Genomic DNA, 17,584 nt, shown 5'->3' on the forward strand with positions numbered 1-17,584 from the left:
TCTTTCAAAGGCAAATAGGAGAAATATCACTGAATTCTTTTCCTCAGCAAGGAACATCCCTGAGAAAGAGAATGTACCCCTGAGAGTAGAGCTATGAACAGCCCCTGTTGGGGCGGCGTCTTTTACGGTCAAAGCCGAAAGGATGCAATAAGCTCCAGTCTCCCATAGTGCTCCCAGGCTTATTAGGACGAGGAAATTTCTGCCTAATAAATTGTGGTCAGACAGGTTACCTGCTCTCAAACCCTGTCTTCTGATAAGATGTTATCAATGACAATGCATGCCCGAAACTTCACTAGCAATTTTAATTTCACCCCATCCTGTGGTCCTGTAATCTCACCCTGCCTCCACTTGCTTTGTGATATTTTATTACCTTGTGAAGTATGTGATCTCTGTGACCCACACCCTATTCGTGCACTCCCTACCTTTTTGAAAATCGCTAATAAAGACTTGCTGGTTTTACGGCTCAGGGAGCATCATGGAACCTGCCGACATGTGACGTCTCCCCCGGAAACCTAGCTTTAAAATTTCTCTCTTTTGTACTCTTTTCCTTTATTTTTCAAACCAGCAGAGACGCTTAGGGAATAGAAAAGAACCCATGTTAATATCGGGGGTGGGGTTCCCCAATATCTGGCACGAACATGCTCTTTCTTTTTTCCTAAGTGCATGTGGGAACCTGATTCCCTTTGGTAGGTGTGGAGAAACAGCATTGGTATGGTCCATAGATACCCGTGTTCAACTCCCTGAAGACTGGTGAGTAGTCTGTGTGTGGTCCGGGTTAACTATTGGTCACACGGAGTATAAAAATTATACCTATCTCTTCTATATTAAACTCCGGTTAAAACAGGGAATGATTCAAGTGCCCATGGAAAATATGGCCACTCTATTTAGGGCAGTGGTAAAATTCTGTCTTTGCTCTCCTGAAAAAGGAACCTTAGATGTAGACCTGTCAAAACAGGGAAGGGTCCCAGTAACCATGGAAAATATGGTCACTCTATTTAGGGTGGTGGAAAAATACTGTCCTTGATTTCCTGAAAAAGGAACCGTATATGTACCAAAAGTACATATTACTTTCCTTACACATGTTGCATGTAAAACTGTTTTTATTTCCAAAAGATTGCTAAAGCCATGTGAACTAAAAGATTTTACAGTTTTTATTTTCTGATAGAGTATTTGATTTAAGCTCTTATTATTTTTAAACCAATTAATCAAAGCTCTTTCATGTCACATACACGACATATAAATACACAGACAGAAGAAGATTCAGTAGTTTTAAGTAGTTTTAAGAGCTTTCATTTCCTAGTTCTTTAACTGGATTATTGACTTCAGGGTGGAGCCCTTGGAGGAACAGGGCCAGGAAAGCATGAAGTTTCTATGGCCTTATAAGCAGGCACAACTGGAAGTTAAAACATATCTCCCAAAATTAAGGATCCCATTTTTTATATCATAACTTAAATCCCAAAACAAAAAAACTCTACAGAACAATACAGTGCAATGATTTTATTGCAAGGGAAACAAAATCCAATCAGCCCATTCTGTGATTAGCCCATCCTACATGGGAGTCTTTTCTCTCCTTGGGGGTTTGGGACATCTTTATACCTTCCAGGTAGCCAAGAGCATGCTTCTCTTATCCAAACATGCAAAGAGCTGAGGATCTCCAAAACTATCTTTTCTACCTAGTTATTACACATCAAAGTTATTAAACAAAATGCAAAGTGGTTTCAGATACCCCCAAGAGTAAAAACCATCATATAACGCATTGCAAAACAGAGCCTTACATTTTCAGAGGGATCTATCTACTTTTAATTAAACTGACTTTTAACCAAATTTCTTGATATAGTTTGGCTGTGTCCCCACCCAAAGCTCACCTTGAATTGTAATAATCCCCACATGTCAAGGGTAGGGCCAGGTGAAGATTATTGAATCATGGGGGCAGTTTCCCTCACACTGTTCTTGTGATAGTGAATAAGTCTCATGGGATCTGAGTTTTATAAAGAGAAGTTCTCCTGTACATGCCCTCTTGGCTGCCACCACTTAAGAAATGAGTTCTTTTATAGCAGCATGATAATAGGCTAATACAGTGTTCTTTAAAGAAAATAAATCCTTTTGAATTTCTTTATTACCCTTGGTTAGCCACACCAAACTGCCAACATTTCTGGCTTTTGAACTTTTCCAAAGGTATCCTCCCAGGTGCAAAAAAAAAAAAAAAAAAAAAAGCAAGATAGTTCATGGAGGGGAAGAGAATAAATAAATGGCAAAGTTCACACAGATATCAAACAGAAAGGACTCATGCTTTAAGTCAGGAATCGAACCCTGAACACATGCCGCCATTGTGAAAACACAAAGCCTTAGTTACTAAGCTACAGCACTGGGCAGTTCCCATTGCCCTTCCTAAAAGGAGCCTAGAGTGGCCAGTTTTGAGCTTGCAAAGGCTTTTAACTGCTCAAGATAGTTTTTAGGGCTAACTATGACATGAATTCCAAAATTCCTGTCTGCTGGATAGTGGAAACCAAGAGAAAGTACCACCATGTCTTTACAAGGTCAAGCTTCTAAGGACATGAAACAAAATGAAATGAAAACTTTATTCAATTTTTTTTTTTTTTTTTTGTCCAGGGATTTGCAGCAAAGTTTGTAACTGACCAGTTTACTGGGTTAATTTGAACAGCAGGCGTATAAGGTCCTAGCCCCGTGTTCTATCCTAAGGTACCCCTCTTTATGACAGAACAATACAGAAAGACAAATTTATGGCACAAGGTACACGAGATTTGCTACAGTAGCCACCCTGCTTACCACCCAATATCAAACTGGCATGACTCCAACATTCCCCCAGATGGCCCCTGTCATTCTTAGCCAGGAGGGACTGTACTGAGATGGGCCTTTAATCCCGTAAGCCTCAGGAAGGACTCTAACCTTCCTAAGTTGGGCCTCAAACCTAAGTTCAGTCAAGCGTACTTGCCTTTTATTAAGTGGGGCCTTTAACCCTCTCTGTCTTCGGAGTGACTCTAACTCATCTAAGTTGGGCCTCTAACCTAATCCCATCCTTTACCCAGGTATATGCACCCCACTTACCCAAAATCAGCCAATTAGTGCTGCAGTCTATTTCCTTTGGGTTGGGGGTCTCCTCTGAGTAGTCTCTTCACGGTTCACCAGGAAGGTGTTACCAGGAAGGGATGCCAATCTACATTTCAAGAGAAGGTTCTTGGATCTCATGCAAGAAAGGATTCAGGGCAAAGACTAAAGGGAAAGCAAGTTTTTTAAGAAAGTAAAGGAATAAAAGAATGCTTACTCCATAGGCACAGCAGCCGAGGAACTTTTGAGCAGGAGAGTGATAACTCTACAAATGAAGGTTAATAATACTGAAATCTAATGTAAACTCTTCCAGAAAGTAAGACAAAGCCTTCATAATGTGCTGAATTCCATGGTACTCTCTATCTAAAGGAAAAAGCTGAGACAAATTTAATATAAATAGGGACTTTATTTGGACCAAGTTTGGGGACTGCAACCTGGGAACATAGATTCAAGTTGCCTTGAATATACATTGTGATTAGCAGCAGTTACAAGTGGATTTTTAAAGAAAAAGAAGCTGTTCCTAAGTTGTTTACTAAGAATTTATATCATATTAATATAAGCTACAGAGTGGCTATATATTGCTCTTTGTATCACAAATTCCAAGAACATGAAGATAATGGATGAGGCAGTTAGTCAGAAACAAAATGCCTTAAACAATTGCTATGCTCGTGTCTTTCTGATCTCATTATGTTTTGCAGACCTCACAAAGCCCAGACTGCTCTGAGCTATTTTTCTTTTCTCAGTAAAGACTAATTTGAATTAGTCATACAAATTTCTTCTAGGAAGAATTCTTTCTCATATTGATGTGTTGGGTTTCTTTATATATTATGAATATTAATCCTCTTACATATTTAGTAAGTTTTTTCCCCCTAATTAGTCACTTGCTTTTAACTTTATATAAATGACATTTATCATATTGCAGTTTTACATTTTTTAAGTTGTCAAACTGATAGGTTTTGTGTCCTAATTCTTCCATACTCAATAATGTATAAAAAGCTTTCAACATTCTTTTCTATTCTTTACATTATTTTATGTTTTTAATGCTTAGCTTTTGGAAATTATTTGTGATGTGAGTGGGGCTTACACTTATCATCCAAGTGTTAAAAATATGTAGTTTAAAAATAATTAAGGTACTTTAGAAAAACTATACCTGAGACCAAAGTAAGAAAGATTAAAAGGTACCAGAAAAACTTTTACCTTGCAATTTTATTTCCCATATAACATGAAAACAAACAAAAATTCTAAAGTTAAAATGCCAGATTATTTTATTTTATTTTTTATTTTATTTATTTATTTATTTATTTATTTATTTATTTATTTATTTTTTTTTTTGAGACGGAGTCTTGCTCTGTAGCCCGGGCTGGAGTGCAGTGGCCGGATCTCAGCTCACTGCAAGCTCCGCCTCCCGGGTTTGCGCCATTCTCCTGCCTCAGCCTCCTGAGTAGCTGGGACTACAGGCGCCCGCCACCTCGCCCGGCTAGTTTTTTGTATTTTTAGTAGAGACGGGGTTTCACCGTGTTAGCCAGGATGGTCTCGATCTCCTGACCTCGTGATCCGCCCGTCTCGGCCTCCCAAAGTGCTGGGATTACAGGCTTGAGCCACCGCGCCCGGCCCAGATTATTTTAATAGAAGAAGGGAACGGATGCTAAAATTCTTCTCTTGTAGATACTATTAGCCCTAGATAATGATAGACAAATATGTTTAAATTTTTGTTAGAAACTGAAGGCATACATTGAAATAAGATAATTACATTGTTATCATTATATAAATTGAAAGAATATGCAATTTTTCAACTGCCAGAGATTACAAAAAATAAAGAAATATCCTTAATTCATTATAAAGAAGAAAATAACAATAAAAACAAATCAACATAAGTCATAAAATAAATGGTAGAAGCAAGTCTAAATATATGCATAATCATAATAAACATAAATGAGTTAGATTCATTTAAAAGCCAGAGATAATCTGCCATAAATTACCAGCAAATAGACTCTGTGACAGACATTTGCATATTGGGGTTTACTGAACAATGCTCACAGGAATAATACCTAGAAAAAGGTGAGGAAGCAAGATTTGGAAGAGGAAGAAGTTGCCACAAGGGCCTCAATCAATGTCACACAGAGCTCTGAAGCTGAGATGGCCTCTCAGACATGTCTGGAATCCAATCAAAGACCCTAGCTTTTAAAAATTTAATTTTTACTTTTTGTGTATTCAGAGGATACAAGTGCAGCTTTATTGCATGCATATATTGTATAGTGGTGAAGCCTGGGCTTTTATTATACCCGTCACCTCAATAGTGAACGTTGTACCCAATAGGTAATTTTTCAACCCTCATGCCTCTCCTACACTCCCACCTTTTGTAGTCTTTAGTGTTTATTATTACGCTCTATATTGTCCTTGTTTAGCTCCAATTTATAAGTGAGAATATGTGTTATTCGACTTAGTTTCTGAGTTATTTCACTTGATGCTCGGGCTTTAAAACCAACTTCCTCCCTCCCCAGTAATTAGTCATTGAATGATGGCTGCCGTTTTGGTTGGGCGCAATTTCTGTGTAGGGAATGAGCTGTAAACTACTACCTAGTACAATTCCTGGCAGCTAGAGGAATGACTGCTTTGATCTTGAAGGGGAACCTGGGCAGCACATCACTGTATCCCGTACATTCTGAGATTGTGATTTAAAAAAAAAACAAAACAGCCAGATTCTGTTCATGAGAGCCACACTAAAACAAAAATTGGCCAGGTATAAGTCATTGAGAAAATTATAATTGATTCCCTAGAGGAGAAATCTTACATGCCACGTTCTTTAACCACTAGAGAATTAGAAAGCATCCTTTCTCAAGAAACTCTGGTACTCCAAACATTTATGGACTGCTTAACTAATACTACATTTTTGTTTTGACTTATTTTAAAGGAGTAATTGGCAGAGAAATAAATACTGACCTAAAGAGTCTTTTAGAATGACCATTACATCATCTTTGTGGACAGGTGAGAAGGTTTATACTTGAAAAGATGGTCACAATCTAGTAGTTCAAATGTTGTATTAATATAAGTTAAAACATAGTATTATCCTCAAAATAAGAAGTTGGCCTATGAATCTCTTAAGTTGCATAGCTTAGAAAGTGTGACATTGGAGGAAGAAGATGGGAAGTACTCTTTGCTCATAATGGATCATAGCCTATCAGAAGTCAGAGAGAAGAAAAAAAATTGTAACTTAAAAAGTAAATACAAATAAATACCAAAAAGAAAATCCAAATAAGGAAAAAGTGACATATCATAAGTCATTCAATATATATTGATCAAACAGGTATGAAGGGCATGACTGTAATCTAGCTACTTTAAAAAAAAGAGTAAGACATCTCTCTGTCTCCCCTGCCTATAATCTAGCAAGGAAGACAGACATTGAATAATTTTAAAAACCACGTGAATAAAATTACTGTTGAAGTCATAATTGAAGCAAAGAAGGTCTCTAAGGGGACTTAACTTAGCTTGGAATATAGGGAGGAGGTGGCCCTGAAGAAGTGGCCTTTAAGATGAGACGTGAAGGGAAGAATGTTCTGGTCAAGAGTTTAGCTTATGAGATTAGCACGTGAGAAGGCCCAGAAGTGCATAACTTAACCATAGGAAAATTGTGAGGAAGGCCACAGTGACTTTAGCTTGAAGAGTGAGAAACAACAGCCTGAGATAAGACTGAGAAGTTGTCAGGGACTAGATTCTGTTAGGCCTGGTAGGTTGTGTTGAGGATTCTTTCATCCTAAACCTGATGGCCACTGGAATTAGGGGAAGGACCCAGTCAGGGTTGTGTTTCAGGGATCCTACCCTGTCTAGAGAAGAGTTGTTACATGCAAGGCAGCCAAGTGTGATGTGGAGAGCTCAGGTACAAAGCTTTTGCAGAAGTTCAGGTAGTAAACGATGGTGATATCAACAGGAGTAGTAGTAGAGGTAATAAAAGGAAGCAGATGAATTTTAAAAATACTCAGCAAGAAAATTTGGCCATGCAGACAACTGGTGGGTCATGGGAGTGGATGAGTGAGGAGTCTTTAAGAATGGACCCTCATTTCTGATATGCAAAATGAAACCCCCAAGGAGCTGTTTACTGAGATAGGAAAAGATGAATAAAGAGGAAGGGCTTGTTTTGGGGAAGAGATCACGAGCTTACTCTTGGATATATTCTTGAGATGTCTATGAAGAATGTGAAAGGAGCAGGTGAGTAGGGGGAGTTGAACAAGTAAATCTGGTACCAAAAATTGCAGTTTGATCTTAAGATATACATTTTATTATTGTTACCATATAGGTGGTATTTTAAGCTGGGTGAGTGGATAAGCTCCAGCAGAGAGAGATGGTAGAGCGAGAAGAGAGAAAACTTTGGACCAAACCTAAAAACTACAAAATTTAAAGTTCTTTTGAAAAAGTAAAGGAGATTAAGAAGATGTGTTCTTTATTATTATTATTATTATTATTATTATTATTATTATTATTTTACTTTAAGTTCTGGGATACATGTGCAGAACGTGTAAGTTTTTAACATAGGTATACACATGCCATGGTGGTTGGCTGCACCTATCAACTCATCATCTAGGTTTTAAGCCCCATATGCATTAGGTATTTGTCCTAATGCTCTCCCTCCCCTTGCCCTCCACCCCTCAACTGGCGCCAGTGTGTGATGTTCCCCTCCCTGTGTCCATGTGTTCTCATCGATCGACTCCCACTTATGAGTGAGAACATGCAGTGTTTGGTTTTCTGTTCCTGTGTTAGTTTGCTGAGAATGATGGTTTCCAGCTTCATCCATGTCCCTGCAAAGCATATGAACTCATTCTTCTTCATGGCTGCCAGAGATGTGTTCTTAAGAACATTGAGGAAGAAAGTATCTGGACAAAGAGAAAGTGGACAACTGCATTACAACTAATAAAGTAATTGAAAGAGTGAAACAGTTAAGCAATTAACACATTAAAAAGACTAAGAAAGAAAATGATGCATGAAAATAACTTAAAATAGAAGCAAGTTATTAAAGTTAAATTTTACCATTTTAAAACTTCACTTATTTAGACAAAAGTCTTTTTTCCCTGACTTGATTTTGGCTCTAGTGCCCACTACCTTTTATCTGGATGTCCTTAGACTGGCAGCATTTAGACTATTGAGAATAAGTACCACACTCTACAATTAATCTGTTTTTGTTTTGTTTTGTTTTTTCTTTTTTTGAGACAGGGTCTTGCCCAGGCTGGAGTGCAGTGGTATGATCATGGTTCACTGCAGTCTCGACCTCACAGGCTCAAGCCATCCTCCTGCCTCAGCCTCCTGAGTACGCAGGGCTACCAGTACATGACACCATGCCCAGCTAATTCTTGTATTTTTTTGTAGACACAGGGTTTTGTCATGTTGCCAGGCTGGTCTCAAACTCCTGGGCTCAAATGATCCACCTGTGTTGGCCTTCTACAGTGTCCCACCTAGATTTGATCTTTCAGCTTTAACCTTTAAATTTGAAATCACGTCATAAATTGCTGATCTCATACTGAATGCATTTTTTACTTACAGGTTAGAGAAATTATACATATAATTATCTCCTATGAGGAAAAACAAAAGTTTTGCTTACTGAAGAAAGTATCAGAATATTTTCTAGTGATAAATAACTTGTGGTGATAAATATTATACCACCAGCCAATAGACAAGGTACTTGAGAACTATCTGTTAGCTGCTATAAGTACAGATAAAGGCAAATCTAGAAAATGATGGTTCACAATCATATTATGTGAAGTCAAAGTAAATACTTTTTCCCTTAGGCCTGCAACACCTTATTCACAGTGCATTTTTTGAGTTCTCTCATTTCTCAATTAACATATCTGTCCTGAGTAGGGCTTCCTACAAAGTCACCTTCAAACAGAACTTCAAAAGTGTGGGAAATATGTTAGACATGGTGGCTCATGCCTGAATCTCAGCATTTTGGGAGACCAAGGCAGGAGAATCACTTGAGCTCGGGAGTTCAAGACCAGCCTGGGCAAAATAGCAAAAACCTGTCTCTACAAAAAAATACAAAAATTAGCTGGGTGTGGTGGTGTGTGCCTGTAGTCCAAGCTACTCAGGTGGTTGACAGAGGAGGATAGCTTGAACCTGGGAAATTGAGGCTGCAGTAAGCTGTGATCATGCCACTGCATTCCAGCCTGAGTAACAGATGTGAGACCCTGTTTCCAAAAAAAAAAAAAAAAAAAAAAAAAAGAATTATTTATTGTGCATTTCCAAATAACTAAAAGATGATAATTGGATTGTTTGTAACACAAAGAAAGGATAAATGCTTGCTGTGATGGATATCCCATTTACCCTGATGTGATTATTATGCGTTGTATGCTTCTATTGAAGTATCTCTTATACCCCATAAGTATATACTACTATGTACACAGAAAATTTAAAACTTAAACAAAACTAAAGTACCGTGGTCACATCACTCCGATCTCTGTGTTTACACTGCCTGCTCCTCTTTTGAGTATCTATTTATTGTCTCTTTACCTCTCCTTTATAAAGACACTTGTGATTGGATTTAGAGCCTACCAGAACAATCAAGAATAATCACTTTGAGTTAATTTTTGTGTGGTGAAAGGTAAGGATCCAGCTTCAATCTTCTGCATATGGCTAGCCAGCTATCCCAGGATCATTTATTGAATAGGAAGTCCTTTCCCCATTGCTTGTTTTTGTCAAAATTACAATGAGATGCCATCTCACACCAGTCAGAATGGCCATTTTTAAAAAGTCTAGACGACAGATGCTTACAAGAATGTGAAGAAAAAGGAAATCTAATACGCTGCTGGTGGGAATATAAATTATTCAGCCTCTATAGAAAGCAGTGTGGAGATTTCACAAAGAACTTAAATAGAGCTACCATTCGACCCAGCAATCTCACTACTGGTTATATATTCAAAGGAAAATTGATCATTACGCCAAAAAGACACATACACAGTATTCACAATAACAAAGATATGGAATCAACCTAGGTGCCCATCAGTGGTGGATTGGATAAAGAAAACGTGATACATATACATCATGGAATACTATGCAGCCATAAAAAGAATGAAATCATGTCATTTGAAGCAATATTAATGGAGCTGGAGGCTATAAATCTTAAGTGAATTAACACAAGAACAGAAAACCAAATACCTCATGTTCTCACTTTTAAGTAGAAGCTAAACATTGAGCACACACAGACATAAATATGGGAACAATAGACACTGTGGACTACTAGAGGGGGCAGGATGGTATGGTGGGTTGAAAAACTACCTATTGGGTACTATGCTCACTACCTGGGTTCAATATACTCATGTAACAAACCTGCATGTGTACTCTTGTATTTAAAATTTTTAAAAAAATTCTCTTTACATCAACATTCATAATCATATTTTCAAAGATTTTAAAATATATATATATATATAACACAGGTTCTAGGGATTAAGACCGGGTATCTATAGGTGGCCAATTTTTTTGTAGCATACTACACCTTCCATGTGAATCCAAAATACACCCCACCAGGTGAAGGCATAGTAGCGTACAATCTGATTTTAGAGAGCAGAGGTCTGGAAGTGGCACTGAGGACTGAGGAGTGCATGCACTCCACCTATAGGGACAGCAGTAGAAGGAGTGGTGGGTAAATAGTAGGCACCTTATAAGAGGGAGGTGATGAAATCTGCATACTGGAGGAAAGGCAGGTTCTAGTTTGAGCAAGAATATGGAGTGGATGTTTGGAGAAGAGACTGAAGTCCTAAAGAAGTTGCAGAAAGCATACTGTGACTTCCAGAGACCGTCATATAGTAGGGTTTAGAGAGCTAGTGAAAGGAGTGAGAAGGTCTCATATTGAAGAATGGGACTGCCATGAAGTGGGAGTGTAGAGGTTCCTGAGGTAAGTGATATGAACAGAGAAAAAGGGCAAAATGGGATTTGTCCTGAAGGCCTCCAAGGCAAGTTGTGGTGGGGGGTCTGTGAGAGTAGGATGTCAGGGAGAAGGGTGGGAAGCTTCCCAGGCATATAGGCACGTAGGAACCAAAGTAGGAAAATATCCAGATAAACTCAGTCAAATCCTTACTAAAACTATATGGGAAAGAATAAGTTCTTTTGCAATTGTAAGTACTTATATATACCCTATGAATTTAGCAGTTTTGTTTTATTTTGATTTTTTTAAATTCATGATACTCTCTATACAAAGGAGTTCTATATTTAAAAATAAATATGAAGGCAGTACTATATAAATTCCATTTGTGCCATGAAAAATTGACTCTTTCGATAGGGAAATATATAGGTAGGATTCTAGATGGTGCTACTAATGTGGAAATCAGAGCTTAAACCAGGAAAAACCTACTGCTTTAAGGCAGGTAATTCTGAGAGGTTATTAGGATATCTATTTAAACAATAATTATTAAGTGAACCAATGTTGGTTCAAAGTAATAATTGCAGTCTTTTTAGATTTTTTTTTAGTCTTTTTAGATTTGCCCAGTCATACTTTTAGGAATTTATTGTGGCTTTTTTTCCCCTCAAAATTGATATCAGGCTCAGTGTCAAATGGTTTTCTTTCTTTCTTTCTTTCTTTTTTTTTGAGACCGAATTTCGCTCTTGTTGCCCAGGCTGGAGTGCAATGGCGCAATCTCGGCTCACTGCAACCTCCACCTCCCAGATTCAAGCATTTCTCCTGCCTCAGCCTCACAAGTTGCTGGGATTACAGCCACCTGCCACCATGCCCAGCTAATTTTTTAAAAAATTTTTAGTAGAGATGGGGTTTCGCCATGTTGAGCAGGCTGATCTCGAACTTCTGACCTCAGGTGATCTACCCCCCTTGGCCTCCCAAAGTGCTGGGATTACAGGTGTGAGCCACCTTGCCCGGCCTATGGTTTTCAATACTAACTTTTCCCAGTTAAAAAATAAAGTATTATCTCCATTCTCATATTTCTCTCATGTAAATAATCATCAAAGTTCTGTAAACAGCTGTAATACTTCAGCAGTTTCATTTGTAAATATTCTTAGTACCTTAGGAGGTAATTAATTTTAAAAAGAGACTGAAACTCATGAAACAGCAACTTAGTCTCTTACAATCAAAAGATTTTTATTAACGTTCATTATATTTACAAGGATTCTCAAAGCATGTCAATCTTCCCTTAATTTCCTTAGCACGAGCAGTTTATACAATCATCTGAAGCTAAAGTGACTGTTAAAAAAAAAAAAATTATATATTCAAGTTATATTTTCAGTAACAAAAATTACCAATGTGTAAAAATGATGTTTTAATCTAAAAGGATTATAGAAGTGGGCAGTTACATTCCAGAATACTTGGATTTGACATATACGTATTACTTGTAAAATCTCATGCTTATTGAGAAGGAAACCCAGGTTCCTGGAGAGTTTTCTTCTTATGTATCATGCATTCCATAAGCAGGAAATAGGTACCTCCCATTTTAACTAAACGACATCTTGGTTTGCAAGATATGTCTCATGAGTCTGAAAAATGTGAAGTAATTCCCTAGAGCTGGGTCATGATAGACAGTACCGATAAGTTTGAGCTTCTGATTTTGATCTTTTGAGAAGTAGATCCTATTAGAAGTGAGTGTACCAAGGAACAGTGTAGTAAAAACGGCCTCTTGGTTATTTATTAGGGCAGTGAAACTACTCCGTATGATACTATAATGGTAGATACATGCCATTATACATTTGTCCAAACTCATAGCATGTACAATACCAAGAGTGAACCTTAATGTAAATTATGGAGTATGGGTGATAATGATATGTCAATTTAGGTTCATTAGTTGTAACAAATGTACCACTCTGATGGGGGATGTTGATAAACAGAGAGGCTAAGCATGTGTGGGGGCAGAGGGCATGTATGGAAAATCTTTGTATCTACCACTTAATTTTGCAGTGAACCTAAAACCGCTTTACAAAATGAAGTCTATTATATATAATGAATAAATAAGCAAATAAATAAATAAGTAAAAGATGTCTGAGGATGAAAAAAGGCTTCTGTTACTTTGCCAGCCAATCTAACTCAAAATATTATTGCAAATGAAAAGAAAATAATGCTAATAAGAACCAAATACTATGTAGAAATAAACAGGGGAGGAGAAAGGGTCTTTCTTTCTCTTCCATGTTGTAAAGATTGAATAATTAACCTGTCACTGCTTACTAAGAACATGGAAGGTATGGAAACTAGTATAAAACATAAACCCTACACTCCAGGAATTTATAATCTATTTGGGGAAACAAATATGACACAAGTAGAAGAATATGTAATAATTAGTTATTATGAGATATATGCAATTTGATCTCAGAAAACTATAAAATGGATGTGGGCCAGGGTTACTGTAGAAGATTCAGTTGTAAGTCTTAAGGTTGGTTTGAATAATTTTGAAGTATATCTACATGTGAATGACATGGTAAAGCTTTTAAAGAAACAGAAACCCAGGAAGAGGAAGTGCTGTCATGAGGTGGATAATCCCAGTTGCTACAGAGCAGTTGATTAATTCTTACCCAAGCTGACATCGAGACTTCAGGTTCAATTGAAACTGAGACATGCAGTCTGTGGGAGTGTCCTTGGAACAAATGTATGTTTACTAACTCATTCATTTAAAGAATGATGATTCAATGAGACCATAAGCACAACGTGATGTATGTGCTTCTCCTTCATAACTGACAAATCGTTTGTGGCTACGAAGCTATAGGGAGAAAATGGCATAAACACTGACATTTTAGGCTTTGTTCAAGATGGAAGAAAGAATCATCCTGTTTCAGCAGCAACACTGCTCGCCCGTGGAAAGTTAGAGAACCTCATCAGTCCACAGTGGCTATTTCTGATATTAGAGCAAATCAAAAGGAAGAATGAATGCATGTGAAATGATTGAGATTTAATACAAACACATTATATATCAGTTTAAAATATTTAAGTTTTTTTAAGGTGTTTAAAAAAGTTAATTGACTATAAACATCAAATAGGATCTTTATTAGTTATAGATATTTGTATTATCTGTTTCAACAGATAAATTCTCAAATCTTGATGGGCTTGTAAAAGAAAAGTTTATTTCAAGTTTATGCAAAGTCCAAAATGTGGTATCCCTGAAGGGTGGGTAGCTCTCCTTATAATGGTACCATATTAGTTTTGGCAACCTGCCTTTTTTTTATATATATGTACCTTTTCAAATAATTTGCAGTAAAATAGTTACTTTCCCGTTTGTTTTATAAGGCTAACATAATCTCAGCTGTGAAACTTAACAATGAAAATAAAAGACAGGAAAACTATGTGTCATTGTCTCTCAGAAGTATATATCAAAAAATCTTAAACAAAATATTAGCATCTGAAACTCAGTGGTATATAAAATGTGTCATAAATTGCAATCAACTTGAGGTTATTCCAGAAATGTGAGGTTGGTTTAACATTTGAATATGAGTCAACGTAGATCACGACATTCATAAGATAAAAGTAGACATGATTATCTCTATAGATGCAGACAAAAGGATTTGGTCAAATTCAAACTCTATTTATTATAAAAACTTAGCAAACAAAAAACAAGAGAATTTCCTTAATTTGATAAAGTGACTGAAAACATTCTACTTAGTGGTGAAATACTAAAAGTCTTTCTCTGAAATTGGGAAAATAGAAAAGAATCCCTGCTATCACCATTCCATTCAGTAGTGAACTGGAATTCTATGCCATAAACAACAACAACAAAAAAAAAAAAAAAAAAAAAAAAATCATTTAATCAAACAAATCAAAATAAAAAATATAAACAAAGGAAAAGAAGTAACACTGTTTTTATGCAGTTTTTATGCAGATGACAAGATGATGTACATGTATACGAAAAATTTCAAAAGATGTCCAAACAAAAAATTAATAAATTAATCCATTTTCAATTGTTATATAAAAATCAATTGTATCTCAATATTCTGGCAACAAATGTAACACAAAATTCAAGGAATAATACTATTTATAATAGGACAGAAAAATATGAAGCCCATAAATTAATTCTAGGGAAACATGTATGACTTCTATCCAGATATTGAGAAAAATTAAAGAAAATCTAAATGGACGAATGTATACAAGTTCATGGATTGAAAGCTTTACTATTTTAAGAAACCAATTATCCTCCAATTTATCTGCACATTCAGTGCAATATCAACAAAATTCTAGAGATTTCTCTTTAGAAATTGATCAGATAGTGTTAAGATGTATAAGTAATTGCAATGAACTGAAAATAGCCAAAACAACATTGAACAAGGAAAATAAATATGGACTTATATTACCAGTCATCAAGACTTTTTATAATTTCAATAATTAAAGCAGTGTGATATGGCAAAATAATGGCAAAATTAAAAGCCAATAAAAATAAGTACACCTTTACTCCCACTTCATCATGTACACAAAAGTAAATTCTAGGTGAATTATTAATCTAAGTGCAAATGGTAACTCATTAAAGTTTCTAGAACAAAGCATGAGAGAATGTCTTTGTGAAAAGCAAATAATTCATAGACCACATAAAACACTAAACTTAGAAAAGATTGATAAATTTTAAATTAAAATTAATAAATTCCATTCTTTAAAAGTTACTGTTAAAGCATTCCGGTAATGGCAAACTACCTTACATTGAGGCCTTCTAGAGTTAATAATTATAAACTTAGGAAAATAATATAAAAATTAACCATATGAAGGCAGTGGACAGTGACAAAAAATATCAGAAACTAAAGGAAAGCCAATCCAAGAAAGGAAGGGACTGCACTGAATGATATTTGGAAATCTTAATATTTATAGACAACATAATCATCCATATAGAAAATTCAAAGAATCTAAAGACAGCTATTAATTTTAAAAGTAACTAAAATTTGCTGGGCATGCTACCTACTAATACCAATCAGTAACGTTCCTATACACTAGCAATAAATAATCAGAAAATTTAATAGGAAAAATATTAATGACTATGAGAAAAACTTCAAACAGAGGAATAAATATAAAAAGATGTGCCTTATATCACTTTATGAGTAAAATGACAAAACAAAATTAATGAATAAATAGAAAGATGTGTCATGCTGATAAACAGTTAACAATATAAGATGTTGAATCTTTCCAAACTATTCTGTGAGATAAACAGAATTTCTATCGAAGTCTCAAAATCTCAAATTATCTTCTTGGGACTTAATAATGGGAATTAATAAGCTGATCCAGTAAGCATATGGCAGAATAGAAGGTGAAGAATTACCAATATAAATTTGAAGAAGTGTTTGAGAAAACATATGCTCTCAGAAATCATGACCTACTGTAATCTGTAGCAGGGGTTGGAAAACTACAACGCATGGACCTGGCTCACCACTTGCTTTCATAAGTAAATACTGGAAAACAGCCATGGCTGCATGCATTTTTTTTTTTTTTTTGAGACGGAGTCTCGCTCTGTCACCCAGGCTGGAGTGCAGTGGCAAGATCTCTGCTCACTGCAAGCTCCGCCTCCCGGGTTCACCCCATTCTCCTGCCCCAGCCTCACGAGTAGCTGGGACTACAGGCGCCCGCCACCACGCCCAGCTAATTTTTTGTACTTTTAGTAGAGACGGGGTTTCACCGTGTTAACTAGGATGGTCTCGGTCCCCTGACTTCGTGATCCACCCGCCTCGGCCTCCCAAAGTGCTGGGATTGCAGGCGTGAGCCACTGTGCCCGACCTGCATTTTTTTGCTTAGCATTTTTGGCTGTTTTTGTGTTGCAGTGGCAAAATTTAACAGTTGCAATTAAGACCATATGGCCTACAGAGCCTCAAACGTTTACTGTCTAGTGCTTTACAGAAAATGCTTGCTGACTCCTGATCTATAGTAACTAAAACTATTTAGTATTGACAGAAGATAAGGTAAATAGACCAATAGACCAGAACAGAGAGTTAAGAAACACGCAGGTTTTGTATATGGCATAGGAGGCCTTACACATCCGTAGAGAAAAGATGAACTCTGCCATAAAAAAGACTTGGAAAACAGGTCATTAGTAAGAAAAAATAATTCCAAATTAATACAATATAAAATTAAATTATCATTTCATGTCATTACAAAAGTAAATTGATTCTTAAAGTTTTTAAAGAACTGAAATCTCTTTACATAATGAAATGTTAAGTTGCACCCTGGAGACAAGTAATTAATAAATAGGTGAACATAACAGGTTAATATCCAGTATAATAATATATTAATATCCAGATCATATAAGGAACTCACGTATAACTATAAGAAAAAAAGATTAGCAACCCATTTTGTTTTTACCATCTGCTGCCTGTTGACGAAAAGCTAAACTTATGAACAGGATTCTCAAAAGTGAAAATACAAATTCCCTCAAAATATGTGAAATGATTATTCTCACAGGTAATTAAGGAAAAGCAAATGCAAGCCACAATGAAATAGAATTTCATCTGCGTGAGAATGATGGCAATATTTGCCATATTAAAATTGACATATTGTAGAAAGACATTTATTGGAAACTTTTAACTAGTTATAGTTAGTTTCAATTGAGAAGGGACAAGGTAGTATAATGGAATTGGTAAA

This window comes from Macaca fascicularis, chromosome 5 (genome assembly GCF_037993035.2).
Source record: "Macaca fascicularis isolate 582-1 chromosome 5, T2T-MFA8v1.1".
Taxonomy (NCBI): Eukaryota; Metazoa; Chordata; class Mammalia; order Primates; family Cercopithecidae; genus Macaca; species Macaca fascicularis.